Here is a 10,726-nt window from a genome sequence, read left to right as displayed (position 1 = left end):
CCATGATACATTGTGAAGCCAGAATGCCGTAGGGCGTGGGCGTGGCGGGTGACGCCAGAGCGGATATCGCAAACTTCGCGTCGATAGCTACCATCCTAAAATTAGTCCAATAAATGCATATGGGGCAAAAAATCATTGAATTTAGTTGAGGAACTCTTGAACTATTGTTGGGCATGTCTGTAGACAGAGCTTCACAGTGACATCCGCGCCCATTGGAGCCATGGCGACTCATACGCCAGGTCATGGGAGGTGTCTACGTCCTGCAGGAAGCCATGCATTATATATTGCAAAGCCAGAATGCCGTAGGGCGTGGGTGTGGCGGATGACGCTGGGGCCGATACGGCAAACTCCACATTGATGACCTCCTTCACCGCAACCTCTTCTCAGCCTGCTCATGGATGCAGACACACCGGTTCTTGCGGGCGATGCTCTCCATGTTGGCCACCTCAACGGTCTAAACACCCATGAAACCCGCCCACCCAAGTCCATGTTCGCGGTCGGACGGCGGAGTAGGCGTCGATGGCTAGGATGGAGGATGAGGAGGGCGACGCGGACGTGGAGCAAGTACGGAGGACGACGACGACGCAGATGTGAGAATGGAGGACTTGCGTGAAGGAAACGACGGTCGATTTTGGCAACTTGAAGGGATTCAGTATGGATCTGACATAGCAGAAGTGGATTGAGTCTGATGAGTGTTGGACCATCCAAACGTATGGACTGGGTTTGGGGGTCTGATTGGGCGACAATTTTCTGTCTAATCTGTTCGGGCCGTCTCCGGACAAACGAGATGGGGGACAACCGAAGAGGGGAGTAGGGGTTACGGTTGGTGATGCTTTTATTTTTCAATCCCTCGTGCAAAGACACCAATAGTAGCGAAACCTCTCTGGGATGAGGGTTTGTGGCTCTAGGGTGCCACTCGCCCCTATAGAATATAGTATTAAAAAATATTAGAAATTTTCAAAAGAAAAACTAGAGATTTTGAAATATCAAACATGTGTGCCGATTGTACTCCCGTGTTTAATTTAGCAATGGGTGCCCGTGGTATTACCGGTAAAGAAAAGTCAGAATATTCTCATGTATAGAAACAAACTGTATGGATGAATAGTATGCCAGACCGTATTTTTCGTCTTGGATATCACGGGCATCCATTCCTCACGAAACTAAACGCGGGACTAAAACGGGTACCCATATTTGATATCCCAAAATTCCAGATTTTTTTGAATTTTTATGGTATTTTTTTAATACTATATTCATATAAGAATGTGTGGCGCCCGAGAGCTCCAATGCATTTCCCAACCTCTCTGGTCATTTTAGTTGCTAGAAATACCGTTTTTCCGTGAATTATGACATACCTCTACTACTTGCTCGTTTTTTTCGGGACTCTACTACTTGCTCTTATTGGCTGGTGGATCAAGAGGCCGGGTAGGTTTTATTACGCGGTTTCCCTGCGATCGATCGTTACAAGAGTAAAATATTCAAACATGCACTTTTCGCGCTTGTCTCTAGCGCCTAAATCTTTGGCCGCACGCAGCAGAGATCGAGGCCGGAAGCTCCAAAACCAAAAGATGCCGCTGTCCCTCTCATCCACCGCGATCGCCGCCAACCCCGAACCACTCCTCCTTCGCTCTGCACCAACCTGCTCGCGGCCGAGCTAGCTGCCGCCATGGCGACTGCTACGATGCTACCCCTGCTGCCGAAGGGAGAGGCGACAAAAACTGGGCCGGTGGCAGGAACAGAGCTAGGGGTCGCTCAAACTAAACTAATCCCCCTACCAAATCGACACCAATGACGCAGCGGTTCCTCGATTGGCGGCTCGGCAAATCATTGTGCGCGTCCCTGTATAGCACCAACCGATCGATCGAGTAATGGAGCCACAGTGCTACGGCTGCCGGCGCCGCGATCTCCTCCGATGGGCCGCAGGTCCCCCGTGCATGTGCAATCATCAGATCGCCGGTTTGTATCCCTGCGGCGACCAAACCGAAATGCGTGCAGTGGTAACGTGGTGCTATTATTATACGGAGAGCTCGGGTGCATTTCATTTCGGCTACGCTACAAAGGCTACCAATCGATCAGGGGCCGGAGCAGGGGTCAGGTGAGGCGAATCATTTTGGAACAATTCCCACATGCTCCTGCCACGCACACCACACGTATGAGATTCATGGAATCATGGTTCCTAGTGTTGGAGTATAATGTCCGTCCGACCCTTTTTCTTAGTTCGGACTTTTGGTTGAGCTGGCTGGAGCATGAATTCAATATGGTATGTGAGCCAAGAGGTCTTGAGTTCAAGACCCTGCCAACGCAGTATTAAATAAAACGATTATGCGGCCTACATCGATCCCACGTCTAAGGACTAAAATAGCCTAGACGTGAGGGGGAGTGTTGAAATATATTGTCCACCTCCCTCCATCGCACGCTTACTTACTCAATCAACTGATCATCCGATTAGTCTCTTCCCACCACTGCTTAGTTAGAGACGAAACACTTATGAGCACGTCAAAAGAAAGAAACTCATTTCTTTATCGAGAAAACTTACCACCTATTCATCTTCCATTATGATAGTATAACGAACACCAGAAATTAAAAATACATATAGATCCATATACCACATAGCAACGATTACAAGCACTGAAGTGAGCCGAAGGCACGCCGCCGTCATCACTCCTCCTTTGGCGGAGCATGACAAAACTTATTGTAGTAAATAGTCAAAAAATCGTCATACTAAGGCACCGTAGGACCAGCACACAAGAGCAGCAACCGCCGCCGATGAAGAGTAGCATAGATCGGAAGGATCCAACCCGAAAATACACGAATGTAGACGAACGACAACCAAATTCGAGCAAGTCCACCTCCACATGCCCACCAACGATGCTAGACGCACCACGAGGAGAGGGTCGAGCTGCCGCCATCTCGCCTGATTGACTCAAATCCTAACAAAACTCAAAGAAACGTCTAAAAATGAAGCCCTCCCGCCGGCAAGGGCCGAGATACACCACAACCCTGTTGGGGAACGTAGTAATTTCAAAAATTTCCTACGCACATGCAAGATCATGGTGATGCATAGCAACAAGAGGGGAGAGTGTTGTCCACGTACCCTCGTAGACCGAAAGCGGAAGCGTTATGACAACGCGGTTGATGTAGTCGTACGTCTTCACGATCCGACCGATCCAAGTACCGAACGCACGGCACCTCCGAGTTCTGCACACGTTCAGCTCGATGACGTCCCGCGAACTCCGATCCAGCAGAGCTTTCGGTCTCCAGTGTTCCGAGGCCATATCTGCATATGCTAGGCTCGTCAAGTTTAACCTGAGTATTCTGCGTGTGCAACTGTTTTGCACCCGTTGTATTTGAACGTAGAGCCTATCACACCCGATCATCACGTGCTGTCTCAGCACGAAGAACTTTCGCAACGTTGCATACTCAGGGAGAACACTTATACCTTGAAATTTTAGTAAGAGGTCATCTTATAAAGCTACCGCCGAACTAAGCAAAATAAGATATATAAAAGATAAACATCATATGCAATCAAAATATGTGACATGATATGGCCATCATCATCTTGTGCCTTTAATCTCCATCTCCAAAGCATCGTCACGATCTCCATTGTCACCGGCATGACACCATGATCTCCATCATCTTGATCAATATCAATGTGTCGTCACATGGTCGTCTCGCCAACTATTGCTCTTGCAACTATTGCTATCGCATAGCTACAAAGTAAAGCAATTATTTGGCGCTTGCATCTTATGCAATAAAGACACAACCATAAGGTTTCTGCCAGTTGCCGATAACTTCAAACAAACATGATCATCTCATATAACAACTTATATCTCATCACGTCTTGACCATATCACATCACAACATGCCCTGCAAAAACAAATTAGACGTCCTCTACTTTGTTGTTGCAAGTTTTGCGTGGCACCTACGGGCTGAGCAAGAACCGTTCTTACCTACGCATCAAAACCACAATGATAGTTCGTCAAGTTAGTGCTGTTTTAACCTTCTCAAGGACCGGGCGTAGCCACACTCGGTTCAACTAAAGTTCGAGAAACTGGCACCCGCCAGCCACCTATGTGCAAAGCACGTCGGTAGAACCAGTCTCGCGTAAGCGTACACGTAATGTCGGTCCGGGCCGCTTCATCCAACAATACCGCCGAACCAAAGTATGACATGCTGGTAAGCAGTATGACTTGTATCGCCCACAATTCACTTGTGTTCTACTCGTGCATATAACATCTACGCATAAAACCTGGCTCGGATGCCACTGTTTGGGAACGTAATAATTTCAAAAATTTCATACGCACACGCAAGATCATGGTGATGCATAGCAACAAGAGGGGTGAGTATTGTCCACGTACCCTCGTAGACCGAAAGCGGAAGCGTTATGACAACGCGGTTGATGTAGTCGTACGTCTTCACGATCCGACCGATCCAAGTACCGAACGCACGGCACCTCCGAGTTCTGCACACGTTCAGCTCGATGACGTCCCGCGAACTCCAATTTAGCAGAGCTTCACGGGAGAGTTCCGTCAGCACGACGGCGTGACGACGGTGATGATGTTGCTACCGACGCAGGGCTTCGCCTAAGCACTGCTAGGATATGACCGAGGTGGATTATGATGGAGGGGGCACCGCACACGGCTGGGAGAGATCAACAGATCAACTTGTGTGTCTATGGGGTGCCCCCTGGCCACGTATATAAAGGAGTGGAGGAGGGGGAGAGGGCCGGTCCCTATGGCGTGCCCTGGAGGAGTCCTACTCCCACCGGGAGTAGGATTCCTCCCCTTCCAAGTAGTAGGAGTAGGAGACAAGGAAGGGGAAGAGGGAAGAGAAGGAAGGAGGGGGCGCCGCCCCTCCCCCTAGTCCAATTCGGACTAGTCCTTGGGGGGGCGCGGCCTGCCTCTCTCTCTCCCCTAAAGCCCAATAAGGCCCATATACTTCTTCCCCCGTATTCCCGTAACTCCTCGGTACTCCGAAAAATACCCGAACCACTCGGAACCTTTCCGATGTCCGAATATAGTCGTCCAATATATCGATCTTTACGTCTCGACCATTTCGAGACTCCTCGTCAGGTCCTCGATCTCATCCGGGACTCAGAACTACCTTCGGTACATCAAATCACATAAACTCATAATACAAATCGTCACCGAACTTTGAGCTTGCGGACCCTATGGGTTCAAGAACTATGTAGACATGACCGAGACATGTCTCCGGTCAATAACCAATAGCGGAACCTAGATGCTCATATTGGCTCCTACATATTGTACGAAGATCTTTATCGGTCAAACCGCATAACAACATAGGTTGTTCCCTTTGTCATCGGTATGTTACTTGCCCGAGATTTGATCGTCGGTATCTCAATACCTAGTTCAATCTCGTTACCGGCAAGTCTCTTTACTCGTTCCGTAATGCATCATCCCGCAACTAACTCATTAGTTACAATGCTTGCAAGGCTTATAGTGATGTGCATTGCCGAGTGGGCCCAGAGATACCTCTCCGACAATAGGAGTGACAAATCCTAATCTCGAAATACGCCAACCCAACAAGTACCTTCGGAGACACCTGTAGAGCACCTTTATAATCACCCAGCTACGTTGTGACGTTTGGTAGCACACAAAGTGTTCCTCCGGTAAACGGGAGTTGCATAATCTCATAGTCATAGGAACATGTATAAGTCATGAAGAAAGCAATATGAACATACTTAAATGATCAAGTGCTAAGCTAACGGAATGGGTCAAGTCAATCACATCATTCTCCTAATGATGTGATCCCGTTTATCAAATGACAACCCATGTCTATGGTTAGGAAACTTAACCATCTTTTATCAACGAGCTAGTCAAGTAGTGGCATACTAGTGACACTCTGTTTGTCTATGTATTCACACGTGTATTATGTTTCCGATTAATACAATTCTAGCATGAATAATAAACATTTATCATGAAATAAGGAAATAAACAATAACTTTATTATTGCCTCTAGCGCATATTTCCTTCAGTCTCCCACTTGCACTACAGTCAATAATCTAGTTCACATCGCCATGTGATTTAATATCAATGGTTCACATCTTTATGTGGTTAACACCCATAGTTCACATCGACATGTGACCAACACCCAAAGGGTTTACTAGAGTCAGTAATGTAGTTCACATCGCTATGTGATTAACACCCAAAGAGTACTAAGGTGTGATCATGTTTTGCTTGTGAGATAATTTTAGGCAATGGGTCTGTCACATTCAGATCCGTAAGTATTTTGCAAATTTCTATGTTTACAATGCTCTGCACGGAGCTACTCTAGCTAATAGCTCCCACTTTCAATATGTGTCTAGATTGAGACTTAGAGTCATCCAGATCGGTGTCAAAGCTTGCATCGACGTAACAGTTTACGACGAACCTTTTGCCACCTCCATAATCGAGAAACATATCCTTATTCCACTAAGGATAATTTTGACCGCTGTTCAGCGATCTACTCCTAGATCACTATTGTACCCCCTTGCCAAACTTAGTGTAGGGTATACAATAGATCTGGTACACAGCATGACATACTTTATAGAACCTATGGCTGAGGCATAGGGAATGACTTTCATTCTCTTTCTATCTTCTGCCGTGGTCGGGCTTTGAGTCTTACTCGATTTCACACCTTGTAATACAGGCAAGAACTCTTTCTTTGACTGTTCCATTTTGAACAACTTCGAAATCTTGTCAAGGTATGTACTCATTAAACAAACTTATCAAGCGTCTTGATCTATCTCTATAGATCTTGATGCTCAATATGTAAGCAGCTTCACCGAGGTCTTTCTTCGAAAAACTCCTTTCAAACACTCCTTTATGCTTTGCAGAATAATTCTACATTATTTCCGATCAACAATATGTCATTCGCATATACTTATCAGAAATGTTGTAGTGCTCCCACTCGCTTTCTTGTAAATACAGGCTTCACCGCAAGTCTGTATAAAACTATATGCTTTGATCAACTTATCAAAGCGTATATTCCAACTCCGAGATGCTTGCTCCAGTCCAAAGATGGATCGCTGGAGCTTTGCACACTTTGTTAGCATCTTTAGGATCGACAAAACCTTCTGGTCGCATCATATACAACTCTTCTTTAATAAATCCATTAAGGAATGCAGTTTCTGCTTATCCATTTGCAAGATTTCATAAAATGCGGCAATTGCTAACATGATTCGGACAGACTTAAGCATAGATACGAGTGAGAAACTCTCATCGTAGTCAATACCTTAAACTTGTCGAAAACCTTTTGCGACAATTCTAGCTTTGTAGATAGTAACACTACTATCAGTGTCCGTCTTCCTTTTGAAGATCCATTTATTTTCTATGGCTTGCCGATCATCGGGCAAGTCAAGCAACGTCCACACTTTGTTCTCATACATGGATCCCATCTCAGATTTCATGGCTTCAAGCCATTTTGCGGAATCTGGGCTCATCATCGCTTCCTCATAGTTCGTAGGTTTGTCATGGTCAAGTAACATGACCTCCAGAACAGGATTACCGTACCACTCTGATGCGGATCTCACTCTGGTTGACCTACGAGGTTTGCTAGTAACTTGATCTGAAGTTACATGATCATCATCATTAGCTTCCTCACTAATTGGTGTAGGAGTCACAGGAACATATTTCTGTGATGAACTACTTTCCAATAAGGGAGCAGGTACAGTTACCTCATCAAGTTCTACTTTCCTCCCACTCACTTCTTTCGAGAGAAACTCCTTCTCTAGAAAGGATCCATTCTTAGCAACGAATGTCTTGCCTTCGGATATGTGATACAAGGTGCACCCAACAGTAACTTTTGGGTATCCTATGAAGACGCACTTCTCCGATTTGGGTTTGAGCTTATCAGGATGAAACTTTTTCACATAAGCATCGCGACCCCAAACTTTAAGAAACGACAGCTTAGGTTTCTTGCTAAACCACAGTTCATACAGTGTCGTCTCAACGAATTTAGATGGTGCCCTTTTTAACGTGAATGCAGCTGTCTCTAATGCATAACCCCAAAACGATAGTGGTAAATCGGTAAGAGACATCATAGATTGCACTATATCCAATAAAGTACGGTTATGACGTTCGGACACACCATTACGCTGTGGTGTTCCAGGTGGCGTGAGTTGCGAAACTATTCCGCATTGTTTCAATTGAAGACCAAATTCGTAACTCAAATATTCTCCTCCACGATCAGATCGCAGAAACTTTATTTCCTTGTTACGATGATTTTCCACTTCACTCTGAAATTCTTTGAACTTTTCAAATGGTTCAGATTTATGTTTCATCAAGTAGATATACCCATATCTGCTCAAATCATTTGTGAAGGTCAGAAAATAACGATACCTGCCGCGAGCCTCAACACTCATCGGACTGCACACATCAGTATGTATTATTTCCAACAAGTCTGTTGCTCGCTTCATTGTTCCGGAGTCTTAGTCATCTTTCCCATGAGGCATGGTTCGCAAGCATCAACTCATTCATAATCAAGTGATTCCAAAATCCCATCATCATGGATTTTCTTCATGCGTTTTACACCAATATGACCTAAACGGCAGTGCCACAACTAAGTTGCACTATCATTATTAAAGTTGCATCTTTTGGCTTCAATATTATGAATAAGTGTATCACTATGATCGAGATTCAATAAACCATTCACCTTGGGTGTATGACCATTGAAGGTTTTATTCATATAAACAGACAACAATTATTCTCTGACTTTAAATGAATAACCATATTGCAATAAACATGATCAAATCATATTCATGCTTAACGCAAACACCAATTAACATTTATTTAGGTTCAACACTAATCCCGAAAGTATAGGGGGTGTGCGATGATGATTATATCAATCTTGGAACTACTTCGAACACACATCGTCACTTCACCCTTAACTAGTCTCTGTTTATTCTGCAACTCCCGTTTCGAGTTACTTCTCTTAGCAACTGAACCAGTATCAAATACCGAGGGGTTGCTATAAACACTAGTAAAGTACACATCAAGAACATGTATATCAAATATAGCTTGTTCACTTTGCCATCCTTCTTATCCGCCAAATACTTGGGGTAGTTCCGCTTCTAGTGACTAGCCCCTTTGCAGTAGAAGCACTTAGTCTCAGGCTTAGGTCCAGACTTGGGCTTCTTCACTTGAGCAGCAACTTGCTTGCCGTTCTTCTTGAAGTTCCCCTTCTTCCCTTTGCCCTTTTCTTGAAACTAGTGGTCTTGTCAACCATCAATACTTGATGCTGTAGCGACCAGACCTCAAACAGTCTAGTCTCTGTGCATCAGTGTCATCCCTGGATCGGTAATGCTGACACGTACAGTACTTGAAGGATTTATAACAGAGTAGCAATCACACACTTATTACATCGAATGTCTCAAAAGATAACTTAATACAATAAATACGGCTTAAGGCCATCTAAAACGATAACAGCGGAAGGCTTGGAAGATAAAGTGAGTCCATCAACTCCAACGGCATCACTGAGTACAAGACCATGACCTATGGCACCTTACTCGTCGTCTGAAAAGTCTGCAACATGATACTTTGTAGCCGGAAAACGGGTCAGCACATGGAATATGCTGGCAATGTAACACATAGAGAGTAATGAACAGAATAATGCTATCACTACATGCATGTTTGGCTGGTGGAAAGCTCTATGGTTACAGTTTTGCGAAAAGCCAATTTTTCCCTACCACAAAGGAATAAATTTTATTTAACTATCATGGTGGTTGTTAAACATTGATAAGGTACCTCCAACTCAATCCCAATTAAGAACGTGATTAACCCAATCAAATTAAAATATGTAACATGATGATGAGATTCACATGATAATCCAAGAGCTAGATACTCAAGATGTCCATAACCGGGGACACGGCTAACCATGATTAGATTGTACACTCTGCAGAGGTTTGCGCACTTTTCCCCACAAGACTCGATCGCCTCCGCTTGATTTCTCACACTACATGGTGTTTGAGAAACGGATGACCGAGACACAGTCTTTCAGAAACAATACTCTTTACTCCGGGTGGACAGTTACACCTACTTTCCCCTACATCTGCTAGCCCACCTCTTCAAGAGGTCATGTAACCTACTCAACTATGCTAGAGCCCATAATAGCTTGTGGCTGCACACGGAAGTTTCTAGCATGAATAATCTCATGATCCCTTAGAGTCTGGGTGGCGGTCCATAGGATGATCACACGGGTACTCCGGGATATCCAAAAATACAGGCAACACTGGGTTCTCCAGGTGCCTCAATCCACCCAGATGTAAATTAAAGTAGCCACCTTAAGTTGAACCATTAATTAACAATCTCACATCTGTCATGGAAAAATTCACTCAAACCCAATCCACGTCTACGAGCATAGCATAGCAATATAAGCAAACGTAGAAGTAACTCCCAATGGTTTGATATAAACAGGGCAATAGGTACTACCTCAACTACTTCCCAACCCACATTTTAATCAGATCCTAATCATGCAATAGTGTTACTTGCCTTGCTGATGATCCGTGAAACCCAGAGACTCGTAGTAGCACGCTTCGCACTCCGGGTACTCTATCGCAAACAAACAATACATACATAAGCAATCAAGCAAGGGTGGACGGATAAAACTCAAAATAAGAGATCTAACCAGAAAGTTCAACTTAAGAACTCCGGTTTGCAAAAAGAATCAAATCGAACGTAGCAACGAAACTCAAACGGCGAAAGAAACAAGCTTCGTTTACTAATCTGGACCT

The sequence above is a fragment of the Triticum aestivum genome, chromosome 3D, assembly GCF_018294505.1.
Source record: "Triticum aestivum cultivar Chinese Spring chromosome 3D, IWGSC CS RefSeq v2.1, whole genome shotgun sequence".
NCBI classification, from domain to species: domain Eukaryota; kingdom Viridiplantae; phylum Streptophyta; class Magnoliopsida; order Poales; family Poaceae; genus Triticum; species Triticum aestivum.
Note: the sequence above shows the minus strand (reverse complement) of the source record.